Source organism: Castor canadensis, chromosome 7, assembly GCF_047511655.1.
Source record: "Castor canadensis chromosome 7, mCasCan1.hap1v2, whole genome shotgun sequence".
NCBI classification, from domain to species: domain Eukaryota; kingdom Metazoa; phylum Chordata; class Mammalia; order Rodentia; family Castoridae; genus Castor; species Castor canadensis.
The window spans coordinates 86,433,622-86,453,956 of record NC_133392.1 but is presented as its reverse complement, the minus strand read 5'-3'; the positions used below and the strand labels follow the sequence as shown (position 1 = coordinate 86,453,956).

The 20,335-nt window shown below is 37.5% G+C and overlaps 1 pseudogene; it reads right to left on the bottom strand.

Moving 5' to 3' along the window:
- Positions 1–3,234: 3,234 nt before the first annotated feature.
- Positions 3,235–19,221, bottom strand: LOC109679802 (guanylate-binding protein 7-like; annotated as a pseudogene).
- Between the last annotated feature and the right edge of the window lie 1,114 nt (positions 19,222–20,335).

The window sequence follows — 20,335 nt, the reverse complement described above, 5'->3', positions numbered from 1 at the left end:
TAACTCCTTTCTATCCTGGAAAATGCTCACTTTTTAGAACTTTGTAATAAGGAAAATGTGTATGTGCTTAAATGCAACAGCAAATATTAATTCAATTATGATTTGGTCAACTTCTAAATTGTATGTAGAACTAAGATGTACAATCTTAAATTTTATATCATTCAAAGAGTTGGACATTCTGATGTGCTTTCACTTCATACTATTGCTTTCAAAGTTAAGAGGGGTTGCATAGAGTTATATTATGAATTTTGTTTCTTCAGAAAGAACAGAAAGGCACTGGAATTTAAGAAATTAAGTTCATTATGAAGATAACAAATGCTGGCATAATGGTTCATGGCTGTTACCCTAGCATTTGGAAGGCTAAGGCAGAATGATGGTGAGTTGAAGTCCATCCTAGGGTACAGAGTAAGTTCAAGTCCAGCTTAGTCTATACAGTAAGATTGTCTAAAATAAAATTAAAAATCCAATTTCAATTAATTTTCATTAAATAAAATTAATTCAATTTTCCATGCTCTTATGAAGCATGGAAAATCATTAGAGACTAATATCTCTGTCTCTTTAAGAGATAAAGGGTTTCTCATCTCTACCTCTTTCTTTATTATTGTCTGTTACTATTTAAAAGATTTATTCTTAGTATTTAGTCTCCCATGATTTTGTTTTCCAAATTGATTAGCTTAGTAATTTATTAGCTTAGTAATTTAATTTAGTCTTTGGTTCTTATCTCAAATATTTTTATTTTCTTCTTTTTAAATTTTATAAATTTTTATTAGGATATTTTCATTATACAAGGGGATTCACAGTGACCATTCTTATTTGGCTTATGATATACATTAGTTATATGACCCCCCAAATCACTCCCCTTCAGCTCCCTCCCCATCCCACTTAAAGTGATTGCAAGAGGTTTCTTTATTTTCTTTCATATAGGTGTCTGAAGCCCATCAACCATATACCCTCACCTTAATTTCCTTCATTCACCCTACTCCTCCCACTAGTACCCACCCCTATACACTGCATCTATTTTACAGTCCTATCTTTCATTATTAATATTTAAGTTGATTTACAAAGAGGTTTCTTAATGTATCCCCACTGGGAGTATACTTTACTCTCCCTTACTCCTTATCCTTCCCCCCCTCATATTTTTCAACAGCTTTCAACCCTCATCCTTTTACCCTCTACCTTTACAGAGGTTATATTTTACAATATTACTGATGCTTTATCATTCTCTTTTTCTTTCCCTCTTTCCTGATTTTCATAGAATAGTTCTGCTATTTCAAACATGTTCTACATATGAACTTGTATATGATCATGCTTGTTTTTGTGTTTATGTTTATCTTTTCAATCTATCTTCCATGTATGAGAGACAACATGCAGAGTTTGTCTTTCTGTGCTTGGCTCACTTAATATGATCTCCTCCAATTGCATCCTTTTTCACCTTCAAACCACATGTCATTATTCCTATGGCTGAGTAAATTTCCATTGTGTATATATACCACATTTTCTTGATCTGTTAAACAGGTGAAGCGTACCTGGTTTGTTTCCAAAGCTTGGCTATTGTGAATAGTGCTGCAGTGAACATCGGTGTATTGGTGTCTCTATTGTAACCTGATTTAGGTTCCTTTCAGTAGATGCCAGGAGTGGTATCACTAGATCGTATGTCAGTACTATCTTTAGATTTTGAGGAATTTCCATACTGTTTTCCATAGTAGTTGTATTAATTTGCATTCCCAACTCAGTATATAAGGGTTCCTGGTTTGCTGTATCCTCACTAGCATTTGTTCTATTATTGCTCTTGAATATGGCCATTCTTTTCTACTTTTTTTGTATTTAAATATTTTTTTTTGTTGGAATATGGCCATTCTTACTGGGGTGAGATGAAAACCAGTGCTGTTTTGATTTGCATCTCTTTAATAACCAGGGAAGATGAACACTACTTTATGTCTTTACTGGTACTTTGTAAGTCTTACTTTGAGAATTCTCTGTTTAATTCATGTGCCCATTTCTTCATTGGGATGTTGATTCTTTGGGAGTTGAGTTTTTTGAGTTCCCTCAGAAAGACAAAGGTCACAAGTTTTCTCTCATATGTGGAAGATAGATCAAAATGATTAACACATACACAAGACAAGCAAATACAAACTCATATGTAGAACATATTAGTAATAGTGGAACTACTCTCTGGAACTCAGGGACAGAGGGAAAGGAAAAGAAAGTGAAAGAGTACCTGTAATATTATAAAACATAACATCTGTAAAGGTAGAGGATATAAGGATGTGTATTGAAAGCTGTTGAAAAATGTGGGGTGGGAAGTAAAGAAGTAAGCAAGAGCAATGGAAAGGGTTGAGCAGCATGGATATATAAAGCCCTTGGAACATCAAATTAAATATTAATAATGAATGCCAGAACTGTGAAATAGGTACAGTGTGTGTGTGTGTGTGTGTGTGTGTGTGTGTGTGTATGTGTACTAGTGGGAGGGCAAAAGTGAATGAAGGAGATCAAGATGAGGGTATATGATTCTTGGACTTCATATACTTATTATGAAATAGATTAAAGAACCCTCTTGCAATTGCTTTACGTGGAGCAGGGAGGAGGTTAAATGGGAGAGAGGATGGGAATGATCTAAGCAATGTACGATATAAGCCTAATTGGAATTGTCACTATGAATCCCTCCCTGTATAATGAGTGTATCCTAATAAAAATTTTTATAAAAAGAAAAAAATCTCTTGTAGAATGGAAATGGAAAAGTTTTATCTATGTTCTCTTCTGACAGCTTTCCTAGACTGACCCTATAATTAGAAATTGTACCTAAAGAACCAGAAAGTGAAATAGAGAAGTAAACAAAGGGAGTGAACAAAGGGAGGATCAGAGGAGGATCAGGGTAGATCTGCAGAATTCTGTGGCCTTGGTTGTTGAAACAAGTGATAGCCAAAAAAATAAACAATAACAAAAACAACAAAAAAGATGGGATTCCTACAGATTTTTGGTATAAGGCAGAAGGGACTCTTATATACCAGAAGTCAAATTTCTGATTAGGGCCATAAAAAAAATCAAGAGCGGTAGTGTTTTCAGGACTGGGAAGATCTAGAATCCTGAATGTCAGCAGTACTGAGTACAGTATGGGGAAGGTATACAGGAGTTGCCCAGTCTTCCTTTGGCTTGCCAGGATGATGCAGAAGACAATTGTGACTATAATAAGCCAAACAGGATGAAAAAATCCTTTCACATGTGTCATGATTCCCTTCAAATGTTACCATTAGAGATGGAGTCAAGTTCTTCATCTTCATCTAAAATGGTGGCCCTATTCTCCTGTTAGGTTAAAAGGGGAAAAAAGGAGAGTGGAAATCCAGATGTTTGTGGAGCTTTTGGATACTGTTTCCCAAGTGATAATAATTCTAAGACCTACAGGGAAGGGGCAAGCTGGTGGCATTGGGACTTTGTAGAGGGAATGCAACAACCCATGTTAGATTGATTCATATGTGTGTATGAATGTGGCCTTAGGCTTTTTCAGTGAGCAATGATGATGTTTCTCACTACTGAGTTCACCCCGATATCCATGTCTCAACTGTGTTTACATAGGTCAGACCTACTGGCCCACAGGACATGCTTCTTCCCACAGAGGACTGAAAGGTAGTGTATCTATTCCTGCCCACCACTAAAGTTACTCAAGGTTCAACAGGTTATTCAACAAAAGAAGTACATTATACAATGCATAGAAAAGGTCGGCACCCTGTTGACACAGGACATGGGACAGACAGGAGTAGTATGTACCATCCTGTTGCACTTTGACAGTCTGTGTGTTCTGTAAGAAAGGCCCAAGAGGCATTGCAACTGACATTGGGCTATCACAGCCACCTTTGGCTCCTGTGTAACCCAAGAACACTGTCCACAATGGGGCAACACAGGAGATTGGTATGTTTTTATCCATGACTCTTTTTCTTTATCTCTTTGTGGGATGAAGGTCAGGATGAATTTGTGCTCATGTAGAACCATGCATGTTAAGTTTTGATGTATAATTGCAACAGTTCACACTCTCACTAACAAAGAGGAAAGATTGAATTTCACCAAACCCTTGGCATTCTAAAGTCTTGTCAAAAACACTCTTCCTTGCCCATAATAGAGCAGAAATAACTTCACAATTTTAATTTGCACTTTTATTTAAGTAATGTCACACACTTATTCTTATATTTCTGTATATTAAACTGTGTTTGTTGGTCACTTCTCACAAGCTCTCATCATACGTTATCTCCATGGCTAAAGTATACAATGCAAATGTTTTCTTCATCTTGTCATGTGTCCCTTTGCTTTGCTGAAACATTTTCTAGAAATAATTTCAATATCTTCTAATTTGTCTCCCAATGCTTGAAATTAATTAAACCAATCAATAATAAGTTTGTCCTTATGGATATCAAGCCCTGATATTCTTTGATAATTGTTTTTTTTAACATTTAAACTTTACATGAATGAAACTGCTAAGACATATAAACATTAAAAATGAGTCATGGGGGCTGGGAAGTAGCTCAGTGGTAGAGTACTTGCCTGGCATTCTCAAGGCCATGGGCTTAATTCCTAGCACCACAAAATAAATAAATAAAATAGAAGTTTAAAAAAATGAGCCCTGGTATCCTGCTATTAAAGTAAAAAAAACTTCATTTTATAAATTCCTTACTAGGAATTCTTGCACTATTATACATTTGGGCTGAGTATTTTCATTCCTGCACCAAGTAATTTACCAGCCCTAGGTAGTAATGAATATAGTGCCAAGGGTATCAAGGAACTGCAAAAATATTGAGGGTCTCTTGTTTTTATTTACTTCAATCTCTTCTTGTAGTTGATTTATCTCTATTTAACTCCTCAGATTTCTGTTTAAATCCATCAATAAGCAGTTCTTTTTGCACCTATAAAAGAGAGTCAACTTTTGAAACTCTTCAAGCATTAACAGTCAGAGTTTTGCACCTAACAACCTCTACTGAAGCACATGTGTCTATTCTCTTCCATCTTAGAAGATTGTCTGATATTACAGACACCTGGATGACCCCTAGAGTAGTGGGAGTGTACTATGCAAGGTTTTCACATCTATGAGATTTCCTCAACACTGTCTCACTGCAGGGTGGAGAGGAGTTTTGCTCCAACAGAAAGTGTACCATTTGGGAGAGAATGTGGGCTGCACTCTGATTCTCAGCTCCAACACGTGGCACAGTCAGAATCATCTAACAGATTGTGGCAAATGCTGACCTTGTGTAGAACACTGGTTATCAAGCCCTATGGGGACTCCAGCTGTACAGGATGAATCAGGCAGATATGGAAACTAATGGAGCAAATTCTGAGCTTTCAACACCCTCCATTTTCTATCAGGTCAAAGCTGATACATTCAACTAGATGGATCTACTTCATGTCTCTTTGATAATCATAGCAAGAATCAGAAGCGCTAGTGCATTAAGGTCTTATTCAATTGATGCTCAGTAAATATTCTTAAATGTCAACCAACATCAGCCCAACACCCTGGGAGAGATTATTTCAACCCTCTAAAGTCTAATGTTATTTAAGTAATGGAATCTTGCAGACATACAGGGCTTCCTTAGGGTCCAGGAGTACTTGAGGTTTGAGAGAAATATTTACATTTGCATTTTCCTTGGGAATCATTCCTGATCTAAAACTTTGGATCTCCCCTTCCTGAGGAACCAGGACACTGTTTGTCAGGCTCTTCCAGGTCCTGTTGAGACTTACCTTCAGCTTGTGCTGCAGCATCCTTTCCTGATCTCTCAGAATATTCTCCCTCTCCATTTCCCACTTCTCCTGCAGTTGAGCCATGTTTTCATGGAAGCTTCTCTCTTGAGCCTCCATCATTTCTTCTTGCTCCTTCTGTTTTTGTCTTAATAGCTCCTGTTCCTTCTCAGCTGCCTCCTTGCTGGTCCTCTCAGCTGTTTCACAATGGTTTTTACACAGGAAAGAAAGCAAGAGTCAGGCCTGATCTCTACCCCTCTGAACTAAAAGACCAAATTGATTTCCTAAGAAGGAAATCTCTTGATTTTCCCATTGGACATGGAAGCAGGATCATGATTCCCACCATGAGGGACCAGTACTGGCTGACTGGCTGTGTGACCCCAACTCCCCTGTTGTTTCCAAATCCAGGAGAACCTGTGTTCCATAGGAGAAAAATAATTTTTCTTTCAAGAGAGTCTTCCTGTCTATTAGTCAGAGGGCTGTTCAGGAATCTTCTACCTTTCTGAATGCAGATCCCTCCCCTGTACCTATGATGGCCTTCTCTCCTCTGTGAGGGCTTTGTCTGACTGTAGGATGGACTTCTGTATAGTAACCTGGGACTTCAGGAAGCCCCGGAGAACCTCAAGAAAGAACAAAACTATTTAAGCAGTGAAGATCTAGTCTTCTAATGAAGAAATTGTTGTTCCATAAAAATCTCAAAACTGACTTTGCTTCAGATCTCGGAGGGATCCTTGAATTCCATGGCCACAACCAACCAAAAGTCTGCAAATGATATGTCATCTTTTTATGGCTGAATAATATTCCATTGTATGCATGTATCATGTTTTCTTTATCCATTCATCTGTTATAGACACCTAAGATGATTCTGTAACTTGGCTCTTGTGAATAGTGCTGCTGTAAACATAGGGGTATAGGTATCTCTATTGCATGGTGACTTACATTTCTTTGATCCTGATATACCAGGATCATATGGTGGTCTTCTACCCTTCCTTAATGGGATAATATCTATATGAACTTCAATGAGTATCTCCTACCATCTGTACCAGGAAGCTTGTCCAGGCTATCCTCTTAGTTTTTCTATCTTTGTTGAGGTTGATTGACAAATAAAAATTCTATATACTTAAGGTATACAACAGGATGTTTTGATATATGTCTACATTGATAAATGAGTACTACAAAAATGTTAATTTACATGTCAATCACCTCATATGGTTACATTTTGCTGATGTGATAACACTTAAGATTTACTCTCTTAGTAATTTTCAGATATACAATATATTATTTTAACTATTATTACCCTACTATAAATAGGTTCTGAGGACTTACTCATCTCATAACTGTATGTTTCTATCTTTTAACCAATATCTTCCCTTTCCCTCTTCTCTCAGGCACTGGTAATCACCATTATAACTATGTTAATATGAATTTGACTTGGATGTTTTTGTTTGTTTTCTCTCTCTCTCACCATTATAATTTCACATTACAGTGTTTGTCCTCTTGTATCTGGCTTATTTAATGTGGCAAAATGTCCTCAAAGTTCATCCATGTTGTCACAATTGGCAGAACTTTATTGAAGTTGAATAATAATCCATCCATATGTATCTATATAGATACATACCATACCATATATGTACATACCATACTATATATGTGGATATGCATACATACATAATTATATTATTTAGTAGCAAAAGCATCATGGTAATGACATAAGAATAGATATATGGACCGGTGGAATGGCATAGAAAGCCAGGTCAGAATGAAATTGGACCCCTGAATTACACCTCACATTCAAACCAATTAAAGATGGATTAAAGAGTTAAAAATAATACCTGAAATTTTTCAATTCTTGGAAGAAACTTTTGGGGAAAATCCATTGAAATTGGACTTTGTAATGATTTTTGGATTGAACACCAAAAACACAAGCAGAGAAATAGGTGAGACTACATCATCAAAGTTTCTGCATAACAAAGCAAACAACACAATGAAAAGGTAATATATAGAATGGAAAAAAGTATTTGCAAACCATATATCTGTTAAGGGGTTAATATCCAAAGTATATAAGGAGCTCATACAACTCAATGGGAAAAATCCAAATAACATGACTGATAAATGGAAAATAGACCTGGATAGATATTTTTTTCAACAGGTATTTGTAGAAGTGTTCAACATCACTAATCATTTGTGAAATATGAATTAAAATCACAATGTGATAACACTTTATCCCTGTTAGGATGATTATTATCAAAAAGTCAAAATGTAATAAATATTGCTGAGCATGTAGAAAAGGGAAATCTTTATTCTTTCCTGGTGGAATGTAAATTTGTGCAGCCATTATGGAACATATGAAAATTCCTCAAAAGAAAAAATTCTGAGTTTCTAATGACTGCCATATTAGCTTTGGCATTTTCTGTCTGTGTCTCTTAGGCAACTTAAAAGTCATCTACATGTAATATATTTCTAATACACAAATGTAAAAGTGTAATAGCTAACTTACACTGAGAATTAAATTGGCAATCTAACAAAATCACCTAAAACTATACCTAGCATAAGAAGTGAATGCACAAGGTCTGCTAACCACTACTGTCCTCATCATCCTCATTGTTTCTATCAGTACATACCAGTTATAGTTGTCTTACAATAACCATCATTACCAAAGTCAAGGTGCTATTGTTTTGTCCACCTGAAGTGACATCTTTTATTCTTATTCTATTTATTTACTTTATTTAGCTGAAAAACTATTCTTTTTTTAAAAAAGAAAACTTCTGATGGTGCTGGAGATAGAACCCAGTCCTGGGACCCATGCCAGACAAGTATTCTGCCACTGAGCTATACCCCATCCCTAAATTTTCCCCTTTCTTTGATAAAGAAGAAAATGGTTTGTTTCACCTGGATTCTTGGCTCTAAATCCTCCTTGGGAAACATTATTTCTTATTAATTTAACAGCATCCAACTATCAGTAGACAAAAAATGAAAAATACCAACATATCTCCATACTGTGCTTTCATTCCACAAGTGGAGCTATGGCCTTAAATTTTCAGAAGGAGCAGCAAAGACTCTCTCACTATGCTCTTTGAATTGTACTCCTTCTTCCCCATTCCTCACCTTCACTCCTTTCCTGGGCACTAGCTGGTAGTCCTGCTCCACCTTCCTCTTGGCTTCTAAGTAGAGACTATTCCCTCCAGGAACAGAGAATGTTCCTCTGGAAATGCTTTCTATCAAGGGCTCTGAAAGCTTCTTCAGCTCATCCTGGCAATATTTGATGGATGCCTCTTCATTCTTCAGGACAAAATCTTCCTTCCTTCTCTCTATGGTGCCCTGAAAATTTAATGTAAGGGAAAGACATTACAAAGAAACTGTTAGAGGAAGGTCCTTCTGTGATCCTCTTGGAAGAAGCAGTGTGACAGCCACAGAGTGAACTAGGACAGGGAAGGAGCCAGGGGACTTGATTTAGTCTCATTCTGCTCAATTCTGAGTGACCTCTGGAGACCCTATTATCTCCCGTGGTTTCAGGTAAAATACCTGTAAAATGATGGAGTTAGAAGATAGATGATCTATTTAGATGCAGGATGATTAACAGGTATACACATTCTAACAATGAACAGTAAAACATTAATTTTTGGCTGGAAGTAAAATTTCCTCAGAGATTGTGGGTTGTTATGGTTGAAAATATACACTTGGGAAACCAATCCCCTAGAGATGAGTTAAGTGTGTCCTGAACAGAGTTGAACCTTTCAAGAATTCTTTTAGTGATTGTTTAAGGTATGAAGATACTGAAAGAGATACTTTTTGTTTATTTGTACTTATAAATTACAATTCAGCTAGATTCCCTCAGGATGAACGAACAGATTTGTCACTTTAAGGGCAGACCCAGACAGACTGAAAGACAAGCTTTCAGTGAGGGTGCCTTTGGAGAGTTGAATTAAAATGTCTCTGAGAGTTCTCTCTCTTGGTGTCCACACCCTTCATCATCCTAGGGCCTGCGAATCAGATGCCTGTTAATCCTGTGATTACATTATGTTAAATAGCACAGGTTGAGTTTAAGAAATGGAGAGTACCCTGTTGGGCATTACCTAGTCATGTGATCCCTTTAAAATGTCAGTTTTATCTGGCTGTGGCAGGAAAGGAAATCAGAAAGACTAGAAACAAGAGAAGGATTTGATGTGTCCTTGCCTGAATGTGGAGAACACTTCCTCAGATTGACTGCATGAGAAATAAGCCCATTCGGCTCCATGTTTTCAGTATGTGGTGCACTGAGCTGAGCACCCAGATAGCTGTGCTTGCATCTGACTTAAAGATCTCTGAGCTGATCAAATGATGCTGTTTGAAACAGCTAACCACATGATAATTTGTCTTGTGCAATGGAAAATAATGCCTTTTAGAGATAGGGCACTGTAGCCTGAAGAGCCCTGTTACCCAGAAAAATCTATGTTCTTTCTAGGATGAGAAGAACATGAACCATGGGGATAAAAGAGATGGATTCTAAACCTTACTCCAGAAGGGGAGGGTTCAGGAGGAGTAAATGCTAAGGTGTATTACCACTAGTCTCTTCTGGAACTCCTAATTTTCATCCTTGAAGGAGAGCTCCATGAAGGTCACAATGGCTTGACCTCTCACAGGCTGTGTGCACGTCCAGCAGCTCCTGGAGAGTGTCTGTGGGGAGCCCCAATCTCTGCGCCATCTGCTCGCTGTAGTGGTCGACTGCCTTCTGCACAGAGGCTGAGTTCTCTCGGTGGGGTAAGGTGGTCACTGCATTCTCCATACAAGGACTGTTGATGGTGTCCACATAGGTCTTCATCAGTGTCCCCAGCCCTGGATGACATATAGTAAGGGAATAAATGGAAACTTCACATTAATGTTTTTACAAGCTTTAAGAGCTGACCTTATAAAAGTCTCAAAAATCTGTTTATCTTAAGTTTTCCTTCTCCTCCTACCTTTCCTTCTCCTTCTTCTCTTTTCCTAATTCCTGCTCTTTCCATGTGCTCTATAATCCATTTCTGCTTAATACATCACTGTTCTTCATATATGCTCCTTCTTTTGTATTCCTTAAGTTTAGCACATTACCAAATTACAACCAAGAGGTTTTAAACCTTCCTTGAAAAACTACTTTCCAAATTTAAATTAAACAAAAAAGAGTTTCTTATACAGATACAGTAAATTACACAATTTGTGAGTTTTAATTTCAAATTTAAATGCAAGTCTCCTTGGAAAAATATGATCAGAAATCGATGATATCAACATGGACTACTGAACCAAGTATGAGTCCATCTCAGGTTGGGGACTACACAATTGCACAGGCCACCTATCATGAAGTCAGCCCTATTTAAATTTGTTTCTGAAACAAACTGCTAGGGACTTATGGCCTATTGTTTATTTTTTGACTGGTGCCAATTCATAAAAGATCTTGTGTATTCTCACTTATCCCATGGCATTTCTCTTCATCTTCCAGGATTCTCTCCCTAGTGGCAGTTTGTACTTGTATCCTTAGTGTATTAATTTTACGGCATTTTTTAGACCTCAAGAAACTCTCATATATAAATGTGTAATTAAGAAACATGCACGACCACTTGCTTTTCCACATTCCTTTACAGAAGCAAATAAAAATGTTGGCAAACCCCAAAAAGAATCATAGCTTTATCACACATGGTAAACCTCCAAGATAGGCCTTGAGACAAAAGTAACTCACGATTTCTAGTGACGATGATCTCCTCTCTCAGTGTCTTGGTCTTTCCCATGGTGAAGATATAGGTACAGAATTTTTTTGATTGCACCTGGAAATTCCATTCCAAGTTGATTTTCTGTAATTTTTTCCATATGGCATAACAAATTTTTTGTCACTTGTAGGCCGGCCAAAGACAAAGCATTTCCAGACTGGAAATAAATATCTGATACATTCTCTAGGTTTGTTGGAATTTTGAATTTGGGGGTTCCTTCCTGCAAAAAGAGTTCACACTGAATAGACATCCTGCAGACAAAGTGATTGAGAACTTTTCTAAGAATCTTTGTGTAACTATAGCTCCTGTGTTTCATTCAATTGTACAAAGAGCTCACAGTAATCTACCCAAAAGGGGAGTCAGTCATCTCAAGGGAGAAACCTATGACTGGCTTCTGTAGTCCTTACATTGTGGATATAGATAAACTATGCTTTAAAGGTTTGGAATGATTGATTAATTTTTTTAAAAGCTGTCAAAAAGATGTTTCTGATATTGCACTTCCATGTCAGAAATGAGGCCTAGGTTCTAAAGTAAAATAATGTTGAAAGTAGGGATAAGATGCTGGGGAAAATGTCATGAAGGGAGATGATTCTCAAGTCAGTAAAAAAATTTCAAAATCAGAGCCAAAAACAAACAGCATAATTATGGTTATGGATTCCTTCAGCAGAAACTCCAAAGTAAAGTTAATCTGCATGTGATTTGAAAACATCTTGATTTCTTGAGGCTAGATTGTATTGAAGTTGATATTGTCTTACAGAGATTCTGTGTCATAAATCAGCTATTAAAAATGAATATTTGTTTAAAGAATGAATAAATAAATGAAAAACAATGGATATCAACACTAGGTACCACTATCTATTCTACTTAATCTAATTCACGTAGTACAATTTTGATATTAATGTGATGACATATTGCATAAAGCTGTGATATTATTAAAATGGTGAAAAGAAGAATTTAACAGCATTTTTGGGAACATATATCAGTTTTTCTCCAGGAAAAATATAATTTAACTAATATCCTTTCTCTGAAGGGTTTATCTATACAGGTTAATAAAATATAAGCAGTGAAATATGTTTTAAAAATTAGCTCATTAGACATTCTTGTTATTTGGAATTTATTCAATTCTAACTTGATGAGCTATTTATCTCAAAATAGAATATGAGTCAAATGGTTAAAAGTCTTAGCCAGAGGAAAGCCATTAATCAGGTGCCACCTTATCTTAAAGCTGAAGGGGGTTTATGAAAGATCTGATTCCCATAGAGACGAGGAAAACAGAAGGAGCCAAAGCAGGATGTGGATAAACAGTTGTGTTGCTTGTGTTCACTTATGCTTTGCAACAGTTGTCAACTAACAGCCACTGTTTTTTGTCTGTACCTGGGCTACCTTGCTTCACAATAATTGTCAAACAGGACATGGTTTTTGCCTTTACAAACCCTGCTTAAAGTCAGAACGGGGCTGCTCTAAGGGCCAGCGACCTATTGGTCAGAGCAGTTGCCAGTTGGCTAATAAAGACTCTCCTTTAAAGTCTTTCTTGGTGGTCATGCCTCATTCGACATGAGGAGTAGTTAAACTAATAAGTAACAAATATGTGAACCTTTAGAAGTAGTAGCATTGATTCAAATCCACAATTTTTTCATGATATTAATGGGTCTAAAAAATCACTTGACAGGGCATTTCTCCTAAATTTATTCTGGAGTTAAATATTAACTTCCAAAGATTTTCAACAAAAACTGCTGAAATCATGACCACCTGTCAATCACCATTCACCATTAGCAAGAGCCTAATCCAATCTCAAATAAACATGTATGTCAAAGGCTCAATAGGGTTGAGTTGATCCCACTTCCCTATTAAACCTTTCCCCACCCAGGCCAGGCTCTGATACCTGGAATCAGCTTCAAGGCATTCTCCAGGTACTCATCTTCCAGGATGTTTATGCCCATCTAACTTCAGCTCCAGAGTGAAATCCTGAACAGCCCAGACAGTCAGAAAGAAACTCACAAACTCTGCGGAGTCCTTTACTTCTTCTGGCCTGGGGCTGGATTTTGCCCTTTTTTAGCTGTGTTAATTAAGTCACATAACTGGAATCACAGCTAAGGAATATGAGACAACAAATCTTCCAGATCTCACTTAGAAATAAGTTTTGTAAACATTCCTTTTTCTCCTGTTTCCACTCTTACTTAACCAAGATAATCCAGTTAGAGCAAAGAAGAAATAGTCTCAGCTATCATTCTCCTAATCTCAATGAATCATGGCAGTCCTGTTCCTGGAAGGATACTGCAGCTGCTCCAGGGCCTGGTGGTTGATGGTGCCCATGCTGTTGTACACAAAGGTGCTGCTCAGAAGCACGGCCAGGGCAAAGATCCACAAGTCATTCTTAGTGTCACCCTAGAAAGCACATGAGAGCGAGGGACTTAGGGGTCCCTCTTCATTCACTGCTTTGGTTGTGCATTCATTCTTTCTGCTATTCTAGTGCTGAATCCCAGGTAAATAACACATCTTGAAGATAATGCTAAATGCAAATCTCATTATTGATTTTATATTGGATCCTTATCAGACATTAGCAAGTTAGCTATCAAGACAAATGAAGTTCTCCATGTTTGTAAAACATTTTATTAATTGCCTACCACATGGTAGGTATCCATTAATAAGTGGGAAATTATTTTATCGAAAACTTCATCTTGATCATGGCAGTAATAAGGACACAAATGCTGTTCAATTAAGTTCAACAACTCCACATTGGGTCTCTGAGAAAATCCAGACCTACATTTGGTTTCCTGGATATAAATTTCCATGTAACAGTCTTGTCCTTTAGCAAGGGGACTTTTGGCAGTGGTAAATAAACATATCACATTTTAATGCAACAAATTTTTTTTTGCCTGGAGTGGATGTAAGACTATAAAAAAAAAGTGAAGAGGTAAGGCTCATAAGTAGGAAAAATTACTCTGAAAATTTAGCACAAGAACTCATTCCAGGGAGTAAGTTGAAAATAGATGAGCTTAGAGTTGATAGAACATAAACTTGTGGAGTTGAATGTAGGATAGGCCAAGCAAGAATTATTGCAGGCCAAAATATTCAGGTATTGCAGAGTTATTTTACTGGACTGAACCAAAGACCACTCATGCAAGAGTGGAACAGGAGTCTGAGAATAAGATTCACTGACAGCTTTGAAATAGACGCAGATTTCCCCATGCTGCTTTGTAAATTGTGAGGTCTTCCATGAATTCTGCCACCATCAGTTTATATTTTGTTTTGTTTTCATCTATTGACAATGCAAGTCTATTACAAATCAGCAATCTGTTTTGGGTGTATATTTAGATGATAACTGACAACTTTAACACTGATTTTCAAATTCAGAATTTCTAAGTCTATGCCTTCCTCTCCTCCCTACCTTTTGCAGTGATGGAAGCCAAAAATCTACTTTCAACTTAGACTCAAACTAATATAATTAGGAGAAAAGATTGATTGCAACTAATACTATAAAGACATACCATAAATTATCAATTTGCAATATTTGAGGTGAGTCTTATTCATGCTTTTAGTCAGTACAGAATTTATTACCAGAGTTCAGAGACTTAGATCAAAACCTTAATGATGAAACTGAATTTTATTTAAACAGAGTCATTCATTGAAACTCCATTTTCATGGTCCCTACCTGCAACCCATCAGACCCATGCACTCATTGATTACAGCTTTCTCCATGGATCTAATCTAATGGCAGGATCAGATTCCCACTTTCTGCATCTGTGTTACCTTGGACTGATCACACCCCACATATCTTGTCTTCATAGCCAGACTCCTAGTCTTTTTCTTGTTTACTGCTATGTCCACAGCTGTTAATACATATTTGTGGAATTACATCATAAAGAAGATCTATCTCTAACATATCAGGGGGTGGAAGTTTGAATATACGGAGTTTAGCCTCATGATTCATGATTAGATTTTCAGTTTACAGGAATGTATCATAGAAGTTGAATTGAGGAGACAAATTTGACAGTAAATGTATAATCAAGAGCAGAGAAAATCCTCTGCTTCACCTTTTCCACATCACCCAGGCCCTCAGTATCAAGAAGGACCAGTGTGTGGTTTGGCTTGGTGGGGTGGGGCAGACACCACATCCAGATGCCCTTGGTTTTAGACCTCACAGTGGATCCAAGGGGGAAGCCTGCAAGGGAAGAGGAAAAACAACACACAGTCATAGCAGAGACCATGCGTCATGGTTACATTGGGTAATGTGGTAGAGATATTTAGCAAATGGCAAAGAAAGTGTGTGCTAATGTATTAACATGGGTAACTAATTCAGTGTTTATTAAAAACTTTCTCATGAAATGTTTTATGCCCTCTGTTCAATTCACACTTCCAAATGCTCAAAGTATGTTAAGTTACAGAACTAGTGTAAACTTTGTTAACATATGTAATTCTACATGACTGTGAAGAGCTCTCATGTCCTGTATCTTCTATTAGAATTCAATCATTGGGAAGCAACAGAACCTGACCCCACAGCAGCCATGTGTCCCTTATCTTTCACCCTGTCCTGCCTTGTTCTATCTCAAGTAAGGTTCTTTTCAGGTAGCTCCATCCAACATTTCTGCTCTTGGCCACATCATGGCATCTGCTCTTGCTTGTCTCTTCTGGTTGTGGAGGTACTCATGTGTACTGTGCACTTCTTTTGCAACTCACCAAGTACTTTCTCACTATTTTTTGGACCCTTCATAATTCTTATGCCTTTGTACATGATGTATTAAATGTTCTTCAATTACCTGATAGTGGATGCCATAGTTTGGTTCTGGAATATTCCCTAAGGGCCCATCTTTCAAAGCCTTGGTCCACAGTGTGGTGCTTTTGAGAGGGGGTAGAAACTTTAAGAAGTGGACCCTGAGGGAAGTCTTCAGGTTATTAGGGGCATGCCCTTGAAGGAGATTGTAGGATCTGGGTCTTCTCTTCTTTTATTGTTATTTTTTCTTAGTGGCTCACCATGCAGTGAGTAGTATTGTTCTCTCATGAACTCTGTTCTATGTATGCTGCCTCACCACAGACCAAAAAGCATTGGGGTCAATCTATCATGGATTGAAACATCCAAAACTGTGAGCCAAAGTAACCTTTTTGTCTTTATACCTGACTTATCTCAGGTATTTGTAATAGTGATGATAAATTGATATAGTAGGTCATCTGCATCCTGCCAGGACCTATAAGGCTACATTGGCGCTTGTTGGCTTCTCACCCTCCCTTTCCTCCTTTATTTTATTCCTTTTCTTACTCAGTTTCAAGCAAATAATGAGCTTCATTGCCTCATCATGGGGATATAACTGAAGGGAAAGCAGGAAAGACACCTATTGGCATTTCTTTTCAAAGGCTTAAACTCATAGTACAGAGGATTTGAGGACCAACCCTTGGAACCACCAGATGATGTATCCTACCCAATAGTTCAAGATTTTTCTTATGTGGCATATAAGAATACTTCCTTTCTCAAGTGGGAGTAAAAATAGATGTCATAATGTTCCTACAGGATCGTGGTGCAGCACAACTAGGGCTCCCTGTGTGAGGTACACAAAGAGGGCATACAGTTTCCACTTTTCTACACTGTGGTAGGATCTCATTGCTTGCTGGTTAATATAGGGACAGCCCATTCCCAGTGATGCCAGGTGTAGAAACCATGAGGTGTGATGAGAGATCATTATACTTAGTCATGTGAAGTATCAACAAAACAAAGCAAGTCACCCACAAGAGAGAGAAGCAGCGACCTGGTCCTGCTCATGGTGCTTGACTGCAAGTGAGTCTCTTATTTCTTTTCTTCCTATGTCATGGAAAGGGGGAGAGTCACAGTTCAGATATTTAAAGCACTTTGAGACCATAAACTCTCTTAAGAAAGCACTGGGAAGTTACATCATTGTTATTTGACATCATCTTGAGTAGAAAGTAAAAACAATACTATTAACACCTCCTTTAATATCTGCTTCTTAGGACTCCCCAAATCCCTAAAATGACAGGAATTTATTTGATCTAGACAAAGAAAAGGATCTTCCCCTGAGTAATGTTCAAGAGTTTCCCTAAAAGAAAGATAAAGACAAATGCTTGTGTATGAGGTGAAAAGAGGCAAGAGGAAATCAAAGTAAAGGGAAGGAGGTAGAAAGATAACTAGAGGCACAGAAGGTAGGAGAGCAGAGGGAACAATTGAGTGGGAGAGAGAGAGGCCAGTGGGTGGAGGCTCTTCAGAGTTTAGTAGACTGAGTGTCAATAATGGCACTGGGCCTATTAGCTGGAGAAGAAGAGGAAAACGGCCTGTAGGATCTTTAAAGAGAGAAACATCAAATAATATCATGGTAAGATTGTCCTAACAATTAATGCCAGCAAAAGAGACAACTTGATGGGAAAAACACAAATTTTATAAAACAGGGAATAAAAATATCAAAGGTGTTTATGCTTATTTATAGTGAGATAATATCATGCAACTAGTCAGTCAGATCCACAGATCAGAAAGTTAAGCACTTTTATTATGTTACTAAATTTTTGTAGTATGTATAGAACCATTAATTACTGATGAAGTACGTGTAAATTGTATGTAAAATTTCAAATGTACATTAAAACTGTTTAGTATTAGTTAGAAAGATGAAAGTCATACACCTATGGTCCAGAAATTCCATTTCTGGCTATGTGGCACAAGGGAAGTTTGCATATGAATAAACAATACCTTGGCAACATTATTAATTAAAGATAAAAATGGAAATAACACCAATGTTCATCATCAATAAATAGATAAATAATTTGTGGTATCCTGAGACAATAGCATAGTACAAAGTAGTGAAAATGAATAAGCAATAGAGGAAGCTTATAACTTCTTTTGGAGCAAAAGAAGCAAGACACTGATAATACATAATTATTATTCACTTTATATAAAATTCAATACATAAGTTGTTTTCTAGAATGCATAATAGACTATAGAACCATTTTTTAAATGCAAGAGTGGAAGAATTGTGCACTGAAAAATCAAACTATTGGTGTTTTAGGGAAAGTGTGAGAGGGCGTGACCTGGACTTTCAGGGTTGCTAAGGAATATTTCTTGACCTAGATAGGGATTAAACAGGTGTCTGCTTCATATTTCTGAACTTCATCATACATATGATAAATACACTATGTGCTCCAGTGGTGATATTTTCTAAATATTTTCTATGAAGTAGTGAATAAAAGAAAGAAAGAAAGAAAGAAAGAAAGAAAGAAAGAAGACCTAGAAGCTAGCCCAATTTGAACACTAGATTTATAGGTATCCTACTGATCATTTGTCCATCCTCTTTTACAAAGAACACATTGAACTGTATTTGTGGGTTCCTTGTGATAAGTGTGTAGCTTGGGGGAATGATGCAGGAGAAAGGAAGGGAGTACTTGCTGGAACTCAGCTTCTGAACAGGTGAGGAGTGGATGGAATCAGGAAGAACAGTGGGCTGGATCTTTTGATAGGGTTGGGGAGCTCTTTGTTAATGGGTTAAAGTAGCAGATTCTATAGATAGGCTTGAGGTTATAAATGTGATGATAAATGAGAAATATTCTTCAGTGGGAAGGATTAGTTTCTCTTAAAATTAGTTTCAGCTTGTCCTATCATTTGTTCCAAGCAAATGGCCCCTGTTCCAGAATCACACTCACAACTGTTCTGTCCAGCAAGATGATTCATGATGTAGGATTTTCCTGTATGATACAGCTTGAAAATGGCCACCACCACCAAAAGTTGAGATATCTTTTCAAGAATCCTTAAGGCTTCTGAATTCACCATCATCTGCTCCCTCATGTTTTCCTCTAGACAAATGGGGGCCCGCATGGTAGATACAGATGGCATGGTTCCTGAAACTTAGAAAAGCCTCTTACTGGAATGCACAATCTTGATGTCATTTCTCCTGGTTATTCAAGGCATGTGCATATCAATTTTCTGCTTGTGAAGTAAGGATGCCAACTTTCTACATTTTGTATGCTTCTAAAGGAAAACAGTCTAGCATGTCAGAGCCTGTCAGAGATGCCTTATGTACACTGACTTATGACTCCTTGACAAGCATGTCTCTAAAATCTTGCTGGTCTTCTAAAGAATGCAATGAGAAAAGCAAGGTACTCATGACAGAACCATGACACCAGTGACATTTTGGGGTAAGTGGACACAGGATGCAACATGATAAAGTTGAAAAGTGATTTAGAAAAAGTTCCAGGCATTCCAAAACAATTTGATGTCTCATTAATTAATTGACTCATTATTATCTGCTATATACTGGACACTGTTTTTTTAATTTGTGCTCTGCGAGGAACTGTCACTTTATTTTTTAAAATTACTCATTTATTCACATGTGCATACATTGTTGAGTCATTTCTCCTCCCTGCCTCCTCCCCCCACCTCTCCCTTCCCCTCCTCAGTTCCAGGCAAGTCCTGTTCTACCTTTATCACTAATTTTGTTGAAGAAAGGACACAAGCATAATAAGGAAGACAAAGCATTTTTGCTAGTTGAGTTAAGGATAGCTATACAGAAATATTCCTAGCATTGCTTTTGTATGGGACACTATTCTATGTTTCCCTTTGGATGCCCTAGAAGGAATAGGTCATTCTGGGGCCTAGAGGCTGCATTGCAGCCTCACATTTGCCTCTGAACCAAAAGGAGACTGGGCTGTCTGGAGCACAAAGTCCGAGGGGGCTTCCCTCTGACCTCGCACTGCCTTCCCTAATCTGATCCCTTGCCCCAAGTCACTAGGGAGCTCCTTGTCGGTGTTCCTTAAGGGAAATGCATATGTGCGATCCAGTTTCACAGAGAACTCACCTGGCTTTGTAGGCAAGATGCAGGTGCTCAGCTGTCTTAGCTTGGAGTTTCCTCTGAGACTAGCTGATCAGGACAGCACTGTTCTGAGAAGTTGAAAATAAACAGGATATTTCAGCCTTGCAC